Below are 16,525 nucleotides of genomic sequence, written 5' to 3' on the forward strand. Positions count from 1 at the left end.
AGAAGAATGTGCACCAGAACTTGGGTTAATCTACATAAAGGCAATCAAAGCTAATTAATATCACAGCAAAAGAACATAATAAATATTCTCAGATAGATAAGAGATAGAAACACCTTCACAAGAAGACAACCTCAGCACAGGAAAGCTACAAAAATGAGATATATCTAAGCAGCAGCATTTTGCCTTCAAGAATACACAGGTAGTAGGTTGCACAGTACACAAAAAAATCCAAACCCTACAATTCTATACTTAAAACAACAAAATAGGACTCAAGAAACTTTAGAGAAAAACTAACAGTCAGAGTGGCATCTTAGTGACTTTCAGTACCAGGGGCCTAAGAGACACATAAAATTTTGTAGAATTAAAAACAAATGTAAGTTTACATCTTACTGCAACCAAGAAAGCTATGCATACACTTACAGGCAGAAAGCACTTTGTGGCCCTCACATAGGAAAGTCCTTCCAGTTTGCATCAAGAGAAATAACATTTGCATCACAGAGATTCTTAAAAGAGAAGAAAAGGGGGTCAGAGTTCTTCTCTGAAGACATAATAGCAAAAATAATTTCCCGACCTAATAGCAATAGATTGCCAAATGCAGGAAGTTTAAAGAGTTATAAACAATATAGCCCAAACAGAAGCATACAAATAGACATTGTAATTAAAATTCCATGAGTCAGAGATAAATAATACTAAAAGAACACATAACTCTCAGAAAACTCTTGATAAATTTTTCCACATAAACTCCACAGATCATAAGTAAATGGTAGGATATATTCAAATATTACATGAAAAAGATCTCCTATAACCACCAGGAATACTCTACCCATCTACATTTTATTTACCTTTGAAGGAATGACAAAAAGCTCTAGTGTCAGTAACTAAGAAATTCATTGTCAATAAATATACTCTGAAAGAAATAATAAAGGAGACTCTATAAAATGGAAGAAAAAACTGTTTTATTTTTTTGTGCACACCTATCTTGCTTATGGATTATCCCTAGCTGGTCTTTACTCACAGGTCACTCCTGGGAAGGCTCAGAATTCATAGGAGATTGAACCTTGATAGGATGCTGGCAGCAAAGTACCTGCCTAACCAGTTGTATAATCCCTGCAGCACTGGAAGTAAAATCTTATTTGGAAGTAGCAAAATAGTAAAAAAAAAAAAAAACATACTGTGTGGGAAAGGAAGAGATTAATATAAATGTTCATGAAATAATTTATTAACTTTCAATTAAAAATGGGATCTAGGTGCTAGAGCAACAGCACAGTGGGTTTGCCTTGCACATGGTCAACATTGGTTTGATCCCCTGCATCCCATATGGTTCCCCAAGCCTGCCAGAAGTTCTGAGTGCAGAGCCAGGCATAACCCATGAGCACTGTTGGGTATAACCCACCCCCCACAATAAAATAGGGGTAATTTAAACTTAGAAACTATATTCTATATATACTATTAATCTCAAAACAGAGAGAAGAAGAAACAAAGAAGAGGCAAATGGAATCTAATCACTACACAAAAGGAAGATAATCAAATATAAGGGAAGGGAATGAGAGTAACAAGTGAATAAAAATAAACTACAATAAGTTCCAGAAATATATAAAAACAACAAAAAATCCACTTACATGTATAATTCCTCTAAATGTCATGACCTAAACTCAGCATTCAAAAGTCATAGAGTGAGCAGGTAGGAGTGATAATACAGTTGGTAGGGTACTTCTCTTGTAAAGGATCAACTAAGTTAGATCTTCAGCACCCCATATTAATCCTGAGCAACTCTAATAGTAATTACTGAATTCAGGGCCAGATATAAGCCCTGAGCATCACTACGTTAGACTCAAAATTCTAAAATAAAAAACACATACTAAAGCTTTTTACAGGACAACAACTTGAACACTATGACTAAACTAGGATTGTGTTAAAAGTTTTAAAAACAAAAGACAGGGACCAGAGCAGTGGGGCTAGATCTAAGGTGTCTGCCTTGCCCAACCTAGCCTAGGATGGACTGCGGTTCGATCATCGGGCGTCCCATATAGGTCCTAGGCCAGGAGTGATTTCTGAGCGCATAGCAAGGAGTAACCCTTGAGCGTCAACGGGTTTGGCCCCCCAAAACAAAAATAAATAAATAATTAAATAAATAAATAAAAAATAAAAACAAAAGACAAATGAAAATGGTAGACAAGAAAATGTAGGTATATCCATACTTATATTAGATAAAATAGATTTCAACTAACAAAATGTAGTGAGAAAATGCAATAGACATTATAAAATGAGTAATGAAAGGATATATAGGTATATATAGATATTTTGACTCTTAGTAACATATGTTCATGAATATGTAATTTATAAAGCAAGAACTAGCAGAAATAGAGAGTAATGAGAGACTTCAACAGCAATATGTTTGTAGTAAAATATCTGACCAATACATTATATTGAAGCAAAAGATCAACCAGATATAAAATTAATAATGAAACAACAGCTTAAATGAAGAGCAAGACTAATTAGGCATTGCAAAACAAGTGCATGTTATCCACTCCCAAAATATAAACATGCATTCCATTCTAGTGTACATGAAACAATTTCAAAGATAAAACACATGTTGAAACCAAAAATATACCAAAACAGTCATGAAACTATAAATCATAATGAATAACTATTAATATCACAATAGTGTAATACTAGAAATCAACAATAAAACAAAGCTGGGGACAAAACCAAACATTACAAAACTAAACAACATACCACTAAAAAAATTATTGAACAACTAGAAAAAAAAATCCAGGAAACAAATTAACAAGCTACCAAAGCGTATGTAACATAGAAATAGCAATACCAACAGGAAAGTTCATAGCGATATGACTTATTGTGTAAAAAAACAAGAAAAATCTTTGCTGGGGAGACACTTGAAAGGGATGAGTATTGTAAAGCTTGAAGTCAATCCTTAGTATCACAAAGCCTGCCAAAAACAAATGAGTATAACCCTGTGAGTCCCTAAACACCAATGGGATAACTCTGGTGACTCCCAACACCACTAGGTCTAAGCAGAATCTCATTACTACATGTTGGCATGGAGCCATCAGTACTGCACCGCCAAGTATCACTTGGATTTGTTTCTGGTCCCAAGAGTAGAAAGCACCACTGAAAATAATAAGAGAAGAAAAGTCTCACTTGAGGAATGTAATTATACTTTCCAAAAGACTAGAATAAATAATAAATCAAATATAAATTCAGCAGAAGGAAATAAAAAGTTAGACTAGAAATATAAACAAAATAAAAGTATTCAAAAGATAAATAAAACCAAAAAATGGATCCTCAAAAGATAAAATTAAAACCCTAACAAAATCTTAACCAGCATCATTATGAAAGGAAAAGAGATACCTCTAATACATAGGATTGGAGATAAAAAAGGGAAAATTGTAGGTACCAAATAAATACAAAATAAGTCACAAAACTACTATGAACAATTTTATGGAAATCAATTGTAGAAGTTAGAAAAAAATAAACAAATTTGGATAACTGAAAACCTCGTAGATTAAATAAAGAGAAAACAGCAATATAATTATAGGCCAATTTCAAGCTAGAACATTGAAACAGTAATCAAAGTCTACCCACTATATCAAACAAGATGCAGATGGGTTTTGCTTGTGAAATCTACCAACAATCAAAAAGAATTTATTATATAGTCTACTTAAAACTGAAAAAGCAGGAGTTATCCCAAGTGATTTATGTGAGGCCAATATTACCTTAATACCAAAACCTAATGGAAGAGGAAGTTATGGTTCAATATCCCTAGTAAATATGAATGCAAAAATAAAAAACTAGCTAATAAATTCAACAAAATATTTATGATAATTTGGGTCAGGGATATAACTCAGTGGTTGATGAATTGCTTTGCTTTGAGACTCTGAGTTTTTCTCACCTGTATCCTCCAAAGAAAGATTATATATCAGAAACAAGTATGTTTATTTCACGAATACAAGGATGACAAAAATATGCACATGCACATCAGTTTATTTGATTGTACACACAGAGATACGCACACATGAGAGAGAAATAGAGAGAGAGACAGGAGAGAGAGAAACAGGAGAAAGAGAGAGAGAGAGAGAGAGAGAGAGAGAGAGAGAGAAGTATTTGGAAAGACTCAACATCTACATTTATTATAACTTCTCAACCAAATAGGAATAGAAGGCACTCAACAAAAATGACTTTTTAGATATATTATATATGGAAATAAACACTTTAAAATGTTACAAATAAAACTCTTGGAAAGAGTAAGCCATTATGCAAAGTAGCAGCCTAACATTAATATACAAAAATATGTTGGATTTATTTATGTGAAGAATAAGCTAGAAGAATAAAAGAGTTTAAAAATATCACATTTAAAATGGCATCCCAATGTTTAAAATGTTGTGGAATCGACCTTATAAATAAAGGGTGTATAAAACTTAAGTCTATAAGTCACGATTAAAAGAAATGAATACAGGAAAATTGAAATCTATTTAATGCTAATAAAAATAACCATATGGGCCTTCCTGAATGATAGTATAACAGTTAATAAATTTGCTTTTCACATGGGTGACATTTAATTCCTGGCATCCTATATGTTCCTCCAAACTTTACCAGGAGTGATTAGTGGTGCAGATTAGAATTTAAGTACTGTTAATCATCATGTGGACTCCCCCACAAAAAAAAAAAAAACAATAAAATAAAATAGCCATCCTAAAAATGGGCTAAATGGGTTAGTACAATTTCTGTTAATATCCCAGTAGCATTTTTCAAGTATATAAAATAAGTACTACTGAAGTTTACACAAAACTACTAACCTCTCCAATAGCTATATCAATACTCAGAAAAAATGGAGGTGGGAGGACTTTGTTCCCTAATTTTAAATTACAAAATAATATAACAAGCAAGTTTATGAGCCAAACAATGAAATAGAATTGAGAGCACAAAGGTGAACAGATAGGTAAAGCACTTAGTAAATGGAACAATCAAAATAGGCAAGTAACTCAATCAAAAAAATAAGAACTAAACAAACTATTCTCCAAAAAAGGCATACAGATGATTTGAAAAAACCATGAAAAAAATGTCATCACATACTATTAGTCCAATGAAAGTTATAATAAAGATATGTCACCTCCCACCTATTAGAACAGTCCATATTAAAAATACCATAAATCAGTGCTAATGGGAACATGAACGAAAACAAAATCCTTATACAATGTTGGTGGAATTGTAAAGTGATTCAGCCAACATGGAAAATAGTAGTTTTATTTTCTTAAATACTAGAAAAACTACATATGATCCAACAATTCTACTTTGAGATAACTTCTAATGAAAAGAAAAACACTAATTTGAAAATACATATGTATACCCATTGTTCATTCCTGTGCTATTTATAATAGAAAAAATCTGGAAACAACTCAACAGGCCACTGACAGATGACTGGATAAATGAAATATTTGGGGGTATCTCCTAGGAGTGCCTGGGTACCATGTCTGCTGGGATCAATCCTGAAGTTCCCATATACAACATATTTTGCTCCTGACCTTTAAGCTAGCACCTTAGCCCCCTAAAATTTTATGAGGCAACATTGGTGTACAGACTGGTGTAGATGGTTAAGGGTTTAAGGGTGTAGTGTTGAGACAACAGTATGCAAGTTAAATAGAAAATAATATAAGTAACATAAATAAAAGATAAATTATTACTAATAAATCATATAAACATTGTTAAAGTAATACTGTATGGGACCTGAGAAACAGCACAGTGGGTAAGCCACTTGCCTTGCTGGTGGCCAATCAGTTCAATCACTGTCATTCCATATATTCCCCTGAGCACAGCCAGGATTGAATCCTGAGTGCAAAGCCAGGAGTAACCCCTAAGCATAGTTGGATGTGGCTCAAAAACACACACACACACACATACACACACACACACACACACACACACACACAAAAGAAAGATAGACAACCTATCTTCTTTATAATAAGATTCACAACTTGAAAAATATAATTTTCATAATGCTCAGGCCTCTAGCTTACCTATTCATTACTATGTTCTACTTTTCAGAAGACATGGATAAGTTTTATTATCTCCAACAATGACCTGCAAAGTAAATTGCTATAAATTTGACCGAGGAAATAATAAAGCCAGCAATAAAATGTAGTCTAAATAAATTTGAATATTAAATTTTATTTTAGTTAACCTAAAATTCTTAAGTATTAATTTTAATCTAATTTTTCAATTAGTTTGGTACTTGACAACTTTTAAGGTATAAATTATTTCATGTAGTCCTTACAAAATAAACAAAAGATTAATTAAAAATAGAAAATAGACAATAGAAATAAATCATGACTTCCATTCTAATAAAAAAGTTTTAGAGAGAGTTCATGGTTGGTCCAAAGTCATAGAACTAGAAATGGTGTTTATGGAATAAGAATTCCAAAATAATCACATTTTGGGCCCAGAGATAGTTGAGAAGGTAGGGCACTTGCTATCTTATTTTTTGTTTGTTTTGTTTTGTTTTGGGGTCACATCCGATGACACTCAGGTTACTCCTGGCTCTGCATTCAGAAATCACTTCTGGTTTGGAGGACCATATGGGATGCCGGGAGATAGAACCATAGTCCCGTTTTAGTTTAGCATGTACAAGGCACCACTACTCTGGCCCCATCTTATCTTATATTTATCCCCAGAACAAAAGTAATCACCAGAGCACTTTTAGAGTAACCTTTAAGCATACATCTAGGAGTAAGCCCTCAATACCATTGAGCTTGATTCAAAAACAAAATGATTAAAAGTAATAATAATGAAGAAAAATCATATTTATTCTAGTGTTCTTTCCTCTGAGCACATGGGTCAAGTATCATACATACCAAAGGTATTATATAGCAGTGGATTAATCCTAAGTAAACTATTGTCCTTTGTAAAATAAAGTTAATCCATCTAATGATTTCAAAGGAATGTCATATTTTCATCAAAAAGATATAATTATGGAAATTCCACTTTTTCTGACGACATGGGTGAAACTTGGAGGTATTGTATTAAATGATGTAAGTCTTTCAGAGAAAGACATACTATCTGATCTCATCCTCAGAAATATTAAAAAGAGAGGTGTAGAAAGGAGGAATAAATCCAATAAAAGGCTAAGATTTGTTGTTTTCAGAGGCAAGGGTGAAACTGGAAAGAAGAGTTGGAAAAAGAAGATGCAAAACTATAAATCACCAGTTATGGTATAAATAAGTATAGGGGTGTGATATATAACATGATGGCTATACTTAATAGCATTGTAAATCCTCAGAGTTTTCAGAACAAGCGTATTTTTATTTTTTCTTTTATTATGTTTATGAGATGGTAAATATAACCATGCCTATTCTAATCATTTCACAATATTTCAAAATCAAAATACAAAGATACATATCAAATTTATTAAGTAATGAATGACAAAAATTTCTCCATAAAATAGGATTGGAGATGAAGAAAACATCATAGGGCTGGAGAGATAACATGGAGGTAGGGCATTTGCCTTGCATGCAGAAGGATGGTGGTTCGAATCCCGGCATCTCATATGGTACCCTGAGCCTGCCAGGAGCGATTTCTGAGCGTAGGTAGAGTCTGGAGTAACTAACCCCTGAGTGCTGCCAGCTGTGACTATCCCCCCAAAAAAGGAAAAACGAAAACAACATGATGACATCACAGATCTAAAGGCACTACAGAGACAAATACATACTTAGAAGTACTGTTTATGTATGAAGAAATTAAGATTCAAGAAAGTAGGGTTACATTTACAAAGTTTTCAGAATTGAAAACAGAACCCAGTTTGTTTCCAAAAGTGTTTCATTCCAACACACAATAGCCAATACTTTGTTTCACTTCTTTGGATCAAGATTTACAAGAAAGATCCTTGTTAAAACTCTTCTACATTATTTTATATTATTTAGTTTTAAGTATTTCATGATTAAAAGTTTATTGGGTCTTCTTGATTTTTTTTATCCTTTCTTTGAAATACAATTCTAGAAGATTCTACAATTAGGCTTAACCACTGACTGAAAGCTTTCTTTCAGAATTATCTTTAGAGCCATTACATGCTCCCTTCAATATTTTCTGTGGCCATAAAACTTTATTGTGGAAATGGAAATTTAATTCTGTTATGTTCAAAAATAATTGATTGATATTGGGGCTTCATTTCATGATCTAAAATAAAGACAATGAGTTAGCACTGCTTCTGCTCATAGGAACATTCTACAGTAATCTTCCAAAGAAGCTCCAATTCTCAAGTCTCTATATGCACTTGGTTGTCCAAGCTTGCAATTTATTCTGTTCAAGGCGGACAGGAATACACAGCCTTGGTGAATGAGACTAGAAACCTAAGCTTTAGGACAGCTTCCCTTCTGAAATCTTCCATTCCCATTGCTAATAGTTCTTTACAGATGTGATTTGGTATTCCTCGTTTCAAAACCTCTGTGTTATAAGTTCAACTTTCTGCCTCATTTTTCTCCAGTCCTCGTTATCTAGCATCCCAGGAATGAAAAATCGCCTCTAAATGAATGCATTTGAGAGTTTGACTAGAATATGGCTTGACCAAGTGTTTGAACCTTTGTTACTGCCTTAGGTCAGGAAATGTGGTTTTCAGTGTACAAAGATAGAGAACAGCTAGATAATGCTTTGAAATATAGCTATGTTTCAGATACCTTAACTCTTGAAATAGCATGTTTTCTTTAATCAAAATCTAAGGGAATAAAGCTGCAGGTAAGCTAATGACTGAAAACTTAGAGCTGTGTAATACAAATTTTAATTAAAGTATGTTTATGGTTTTGTCTTCAAACACATATTCTTTCCTGAACACATATCTTGTTTGGTTATCTCTATTTTACTGTTCTCACCTATTTAGACTCTGGAGAATTCTGTATTCTCTCCAGAACACAGTTCTCTCTTTCCCTCCCCTCACATCTTTCTAAGTTTCAATATCTTGCCACACACACACACACACACACACACACACACACACACACACACACAAATATCCTATAAAATATAGTAACTATTTATTCTGTGTGAAATCTTATAGTTATCAATAAAGACTTCTGTCATAGAAGATTCAGTTGAAAAAAATCTAAAAATATAAAGGTAGCAAGGAAAAGGGAAAAACACAGAGATTATTTCATTAGCCATTCACTCACATAATACAATTACTAACAACTTCCAGAAAAACATTTTAGTTAGCAGAAATAATTTAATACCTGTATTTGCAATAGGCAATTTGTGTGTGGGGGGGTTGTTTGTTTTGTTTTTGGACAACACATGGCAGTGCTCACAAATTACTCCTGGCTCTGTGCTCAGAAAGCCCATAATAGCCATATATTTTATAAGGCTGGAAAGATAGCACAGCAGTAGGGTGTTTCCCTTAGACTAAGGACGGTGGTTTGAATCCCAGTATCTTATGTGGTCCCCTGAGCCTGCCAGGAGCAATTTCTGAGCATAGAACCAGGAGTAACCCCTGAGCGCTGCCGGGTGTAACACAAAAACCAAAGGAAAAAAAAAAAAAAGAATACAAAGCAAAGTGTTACGTTGCTTTCTGACTAGTGGACATATATTTTTAAGCACAAATCTGTATATTAAAATTATATTAAGTTAATCATGTATTATTTGACTAAGTTACACATAATATGGGAAGTTGTAGGCTGATTTGATATTATCAAAGGAGACAAAAAGTTAATTAAATTATTATTATATAAAATGAAAGAAAATTATATATAGCTTATTTAAAAACATAATCAATATAACATAATCATTATAAACATTCTCAAACATAAATACCAGCAGAAGAAGAGAAAAAGTACAGTGATGTCTGGAGTAAATTATTTCAAAATACTTAATGGGAAACTAAGCAGAAAAAAACGAGAGGGTAATACCTTTCAAATAGAAACAGGATTGGGGGACAGAGCAATGGCACAGTGGGTAGATACAGCAGGTAGGGTGTTTGCCTTGCCGTCAGCCTACCCACTATAGATCCTTGGGGACCATACAACCCCCAGTCTGGTAGGAGTATTTTTTGAGAGCAGAGTCAGGAGTAATCTCAGTATGTTCCCAAAACAGAACAAAATAAAACAAAACAAAGCAAAAATATAGAAGCAGGATAAGATATCATTTTCCTAAAGTTGTTTAAATAAAGTTGAGTAAATACTTCATGTTACCTTATACAAATGCAAAATATACCACTTGCATTTTATTGAGAGGTGCTAAATATAATATTCAGAAAGATCAGATCAATTTTCATCTATAGGAGCTTACTATTTTATTTTTATGAAGATTTGAAAGCCATGTTCTTAATTGTATCTTTAAAATGTCTATACGTAGACAAAGACTAAGAAAAATTTTAATGCTTAGAACTATTAAAATATTGTTTGCTATTATTTTAGTCATCTTTAGAAACACTTATTAGTGTGTCAGATAAGTTAAACTTTTTATCTTCTCTTCAAATGAGAAAGATTTTATTTCTATATTTATAACATGTGGTATCAGTAAACATATCAAACAAAGAGGATTTTTGGACACTAGCACTAATAACAATTTATTTGTGTAAAATGAAAAAAAACTAGAAATAATAGGCATGAACACTACTTTTCAAAGATATCATTATTAAATATTATTCACTTATTTCACTCTTTTGTTGTTGCTTTATGTATTTTTCATGTTGACATAACTTTACATTTTAAAGTTCAAACCAACACTCAAAGAAATGCAAAACAATGAGTTCTCACAATATGTATAATTTCAGTACTAGCTATTACAAAAGCTTCATTTTGCTAGATTACCTTCCATTAGTGTAGTAATATTAAGTCCCCATCTGTTGTAATAGTAGGCATAATTAAATATGCCTTACTTCTATTACAAATGTTACTTGGATCACTAGAACCTCACACTTAAAACTGTATCACTGAGAATTAAATAGGAATAATTATGCAATTTTTGAAAAAGAGATTAATTTAAACTTGAGAAGAAAAAATGTTTGTAACAAATTAAAAGCTAATAAAAAATTTCATGTACTCCAGTGGATTAGGCTTTTTGTCCTATAAATAAATGAGTTTTGTTACTGTCATATCAAGACATGTACGGATACATTTTCCATTGATATCTCTCTGAGAGACACTAGAAACTATGAGTGTCTAGTTATACCAGGTGGTATAACAAGATATAGGTTATTTATAAAGACACATAAAACTTATAATTAAGAAATGACCTCTTGAGACTTGAGAGATCGATCGTACAGCAAGTAGAATGTTTGCTTTGCATGTGGCCAAGGGGCTCAACCTCCAGCATCCTACAAAGGACCCCCACACCCTGCAAGGAGCGATCCCTGAGCATCTTTGAGTGTGTCCAAAAACAAACAAAAAAGAGAAAAAAGAAAAAACAAATACATATTTTTGTATCTTATAAAAGAGAAACTTATAATCAACAAATAAATGAGCTGTATCCATAGAACTGTGGTTCTGCCTTGCCTGGGTTTGATCTCAGCACCCCAGATGGTCCACCAAAGATCCATCAGGATTGATCACTAAACTTAGAGCTAGGAGTAAGCCTAAGCACCACTGTGTGTGTGTGTCACAAAAACCAATGAATAAGTAAAACAAATAAACAAAACTACTAGAAAGCATTATCACATAACACTCCATTATGGCAAAGAGAAAGGAAGAAACAAAATTTTAGAAAGTTCTAAAGTTTGGTGCTGGAGCAGTGGCTCAGCAGTAGGGCGTTTATCTTGCACACAACTGACCCAGGATGGACCTTGACTCCGGCGTCCTATATGGTTCCCCAAGTCAGGAGCAATTTCTGAGTGCATAGCTAGGAGTAACCCCTGAGCATCACTGGATGTTGGCCCCAAAAGAAAACAAAACAAAATAGAAAGTGTCCTAAAGTTTGAGGATCCATTATATAAATCACCTGAAATGGCTGGGAAAAGAAAGATAATTATTCCAAACTGAAGAAAAAAAAAAACCACAGTGAATGACCGTTTTTAAGGGGAAATCAGTGAAAGGTAGCCCAGAAGTTAAGCTCTGGACGTCTCTGGGTAAATCCAGTATACCAGGTTCAGATTTTAGAAACAGAAGAGACAAAAAGTATCACGAGAACCCTTCCTGCTAATCTTTCTGAAGGGCCATGTAGTAGTAATAGTTGGAGTTTTGGGTAGTCAACCTTACAGTAGTCAGAAACTAAATTCTGATAAAGAGAGGTCAACAAGATTTCAGTGAAATCTCCAAAAAAAAAAAAAAAAACTCTGAATTTTAGAGTCTTGGGAAACACAGAGCAGGTAGCTGAATGTGTGCCTAAATCCTGACTCTGAAATTATGGCATCATAAATGATGCTTTTTAAGTTAGTAAATTTAAGCGAGTTGTCATAATAGAAATATAACACCAAAAGGGGACATATGTAATGTTCTTTCAAACTAAATGATTTAATGATGATTTTATCCCATGTGCTAGGTAAGATCTCCAGTTTTAGTCCAAAAAGTAAACTAGTTGGTTTGGTAAGTCACCATAAGCAAAACCCTGACACATACAGAAAACATTAAAAAGCAAATACTAAAAACATTGGAAAGCAAAACCTTCCTTGACATAGTGTAAAAAAAAAAAAAGACGCATTCACAAAAACCAAAAGAAACACTACCATGCATTTTAAGTGTGGTTTCTGTCCTTTTATTTCCTCCTTCATCTCACTCACTACCTCACCACCACCAACAACAACAAATAAAACCTATTTTATCATTACTAAGAAAATCATTGGACTTTTTCAAAAGCATTTTACTAGCTAATCTTCCTTTACTGGATGTGCTGCTCAAAGTTGTTGCAATAAAAATGAATGCCCGGATCTTTGATGGAATGTAAGTAATGTAGGATGACTGAATTTAGATAGCAGTCTAGACATAAATATTAGGTGAGATCAATGATAAGGAAATTAACAAACAAGAGTTCTCCCGAATGACTAAGACATAATCAGCAAAAAATTCCTTAGTTAATGGAAATAAGAGGCTGGAGGTTAGTAACAATAAGGGGAAAAAGAAGCACTTTAATTAGTATTTTGAATCAGTTTAGTGGATCAAGAATCTTATAAATTAAGAACAGGAGGGAACCTTGAAAAAGCGTCCTATATACAATAATATTTTCTCTTTATTCACTTCATGGAAAAAATTCACTGAGCAAGTTCTCTAAGGAAAGAGATTCCAAAAATATTAGTAAAGATTAGACAGCACATCAAAGATCGAAGAGATGTTGGTTAAAACTGAGACTTATGAGAATTAACTGACGCTTGAAATTTTGCTTTAGTTACCTGGGTTTAATAAATAATTAGACTCAGATTCTAAACCATAATTTCTTTCTTAGAGTATTACAATATTTCCAACAACAGTTGAATCATTTTGGAATCTCCCTACACAAACAAGACAAAAATTGTTGTGCAGCATAAAGTACATTGCTAACATGAAATTATTGTAGTTGGTCAACTTCTTGCTTTTAAGCATATTTTATTTATTTTTTACCTGTTTAGTTCTGAGTTTATTATCATATGATACAAAATGTAGGTAGAAATCAGAATGAAATATTGTTCTTCTTTCAGGTGGTATATATCAGTGTGCTCAATTTGTCCTTAAGTGAACAGGTAATCTGTAGAGACTAGGAATTCTCAGAGGAAGAAGTACCTTAAAAAAAGTTCCTGTTGTTTGGGTGCAAGTCACATATCCTTCAGTTAGCCATTGTTATTCATTTAAAAACTATTCCTAACACCTTTTGAGCCTTCATTGTTGTCTGCAGATTAGCATGTATTTACAACAGATCTCTGTACATACATGGTATTTTTCCATTTAGCCAGAATTTTAGCTAGACAGGAGATCAGCTTTGATATATTAAAATATTATATAAAAGGAATGTGACAAAAGGCACAATTGAAGGGATTACGTAGTTTGCTCATTCTCTGTTCTTTTCCCCCAGATTCCCTATGTGAGCTCAGGTGGAGAGTTTTATGACCAGTCAACTGAAGATGAAACTATAAGAAACTTAAAGACAATAGATCAACTGTTTTTAGAGACTTGAGAAACTTGATCTTAGTCCAGAAACAAAGCACGTACTTGGGTCAGAATTGCTAAAAAATATATATGACTAACTAAATCCCCATAAAGTAGTCTCAGATATAAGTCCTTATCAATAGGAGGGGACAGGATTACTCAATGATTGTGGGTGTAATTTTGCTCAATGTAATTTAATGTAAGGGTCACTAACTCAAAACCTACGAATATGAGCTAGATAAGTAAAAGAAGAGAATATAGTTAAAAACTTTGGAGAATGCTTGTAATATGGCAAAATGAAAAGCTACCCATTCTAAAGCTACCATCTAAAGATTTGACTGAATTATTCAGTGTCAGGATGTGTACCCAGTGTGCCAGTTCTTCATGTATGTCTATACATGATGGCCCCTGCATTGCCTTCTCTGCATACTGAAGCCTCTACACTGTTGAGTTAACAAGGGTCAAAACTATACCTATAGCCTACAGTGACCACTTTATACAACTATATCTAACATTTTTCCAGTTTAAAAAAAAAAGAGAAAAAGACAGAGAGAAGTACTTTTAATGACAAGGATGGAGGCTACATATAGACTCAATTACAAAGATAATTTTTCATTGACATTCCAATGTATGGAAGAAATTAGTCTGATAGAACAATAGGCTGATCAATCATTAAAGGTTTAGAATTGTCTTTAGGGGCACAACACTATTTTTGAAAAAAGAGAGCTAACATGGTTCATTTACCCTTCCAGCAATCATTAATACTTGAGTTAAAGCAAATGCTTTACCCATGGAGCTAGCTGTCTTTATGCTAGCAATACATGATGTTTCTTTCAACAAAGCCAAAATACAGAAATTATAAATAAAGGTACTTGTTGTGATTTTATGTTTATTGACTAAAACAGGTTGACCTATGTCCAGATAAAAATAAAATAATCCAAACTCTGCAGTAAGTATAAATATGATGCTATTTGGAAATACGTTTTTTCAGGTAATAAAGATAAAGTAAGATCATACATCCTTCTTAAAAGAGCAAACTTGAAAAATAGAACTACTTATAAGGGAATATGATATAAAATTATAGGAAAAATACTACGTACAAATCAAGATAGGTCAGCAGTAATCAGAAACCATAAGACTGTAGTTTCTTCCTTAAGGCCCCAGAAGGAGCCATTCCTGCTGACACCTTATTTCAGGCCTACAAAGTCCTTAAAATTTCTTGCCTCCAGATAATAAATTAATGAAACAAATTTCAGGCATACAATTTGAAGTACATTTTAATGGCAGTTATATTCTCTAAATTGAGGAGATTAGTTTTTTTAGTCATACCCAGAAATTCTCATGGTTTACTCCAGGCTCTGCACTCAGGAATTACTCTCTTTGTGGTGCTAAGGGGACCATATAGGATGCTGGGGATAGAACCTGAGTTGGCTACATACAAGATAAATGCCCTACCTTCTGTTATATCTCTTCAACCTCTCAAGTTTTCTTAACTTGACATGTCCATAACTGAACTCTATTCACTTAGAAACTGAATGAGAAAGAATATGGTCACTACAAACCTAATATAATTTTTACTGAATTAGAAACTGAAATTTTATACAGTAATCTCAATTTCTTTACTCCTGTTTAAAAATATAGATGATTTTACTGGAATGTCAACAATGAAAGCAAAATATTACTTAGGGTTACAAGGAGCATTGCTCCTTCATAGAACAAGAAATTGTAAAATATAACCACCCACATCAAGGAACAGCTAGACTCAGAATCTTCCTAAATTAGAGTATTGGTGATAGTACTGAATTACCTTAGAGCTAGAGAAGGAGGAAAGGAGAGTAGTAAATAGGAGGTAATAATAATAAATAAAATATTAATAATTTAAAAGGAGGAGGGGAAGTAATAAATACCAACTCAAATTTGAGACCAAGAGAGGTACACCTAAAATATAGTATAATCTCACTTGTCTTCAAAACATCATTTGGCATATATATTGTGTTGTCACAAAACAGTGAATCATATCAACATAATATATAGGGTATTGAGGTATGGCTGTGACAGATCTACAAAAATCATAACAATCCCTGGCAACACAAAAATATAAAGTGCTCTCTCTTTTATGCCTCACTGAACCTATTAAGGAGACTCTAGCTAATGTATATGAATCACCTGCATTATATCATAAATATTTGAATATTTAAAATCATCTCAAATTATAGGAAAATGGGTGTGTGAGTGAAAGTTTTATAGGCAATAATGTGAACATTTTTATTTCTTTTATTTTTACTTCTTTCCTAGCATTTTTTTCTTTGTAAGTACTAATTCTACTGAATTTCAATCACAAGACTCCAAGGACAAGTTGAGCCAAAGTGATGAGGTTCCCTTTCCTAGGAATTTGAATCATGAGCAGAAAACAAAAAACCAATGAGTCATCTGTGTCAGCTCTCAAAAAGAAAACACATGAGTTACTACTATTATTC

At 33.1% G+C, this 16,525-nt stretch overlaps 1 protein-coding gene across 1 annotated transcript in view; it reads right to left on the reverse strand.

The window, feature by feature from the left end:
* Window positions 1-16,525, reverse strand: part of PROS1 (protein S) — a 77,486-nt gene that overhangs the window by 58,037 nt on the left and 2,924 nt on the right. The gene's annotated exons all lie outside the window — the stretch shown is intronic.

Source organism: Suncus etruscus, chromosome 13 (genome assembly GCF_024139225.1).
Source record: "Suncus etruscus isolate mSunEtr1 chromosome 13, mSunEtr1.pri.cur, whole genome shotgun sequence".
Taxonomy (NCBI): Eukaryota; Metazoa; Chordata; class Mammalia; order Eulipotyphla; family Soricidae; genus Suncus; species Suncus etruscus.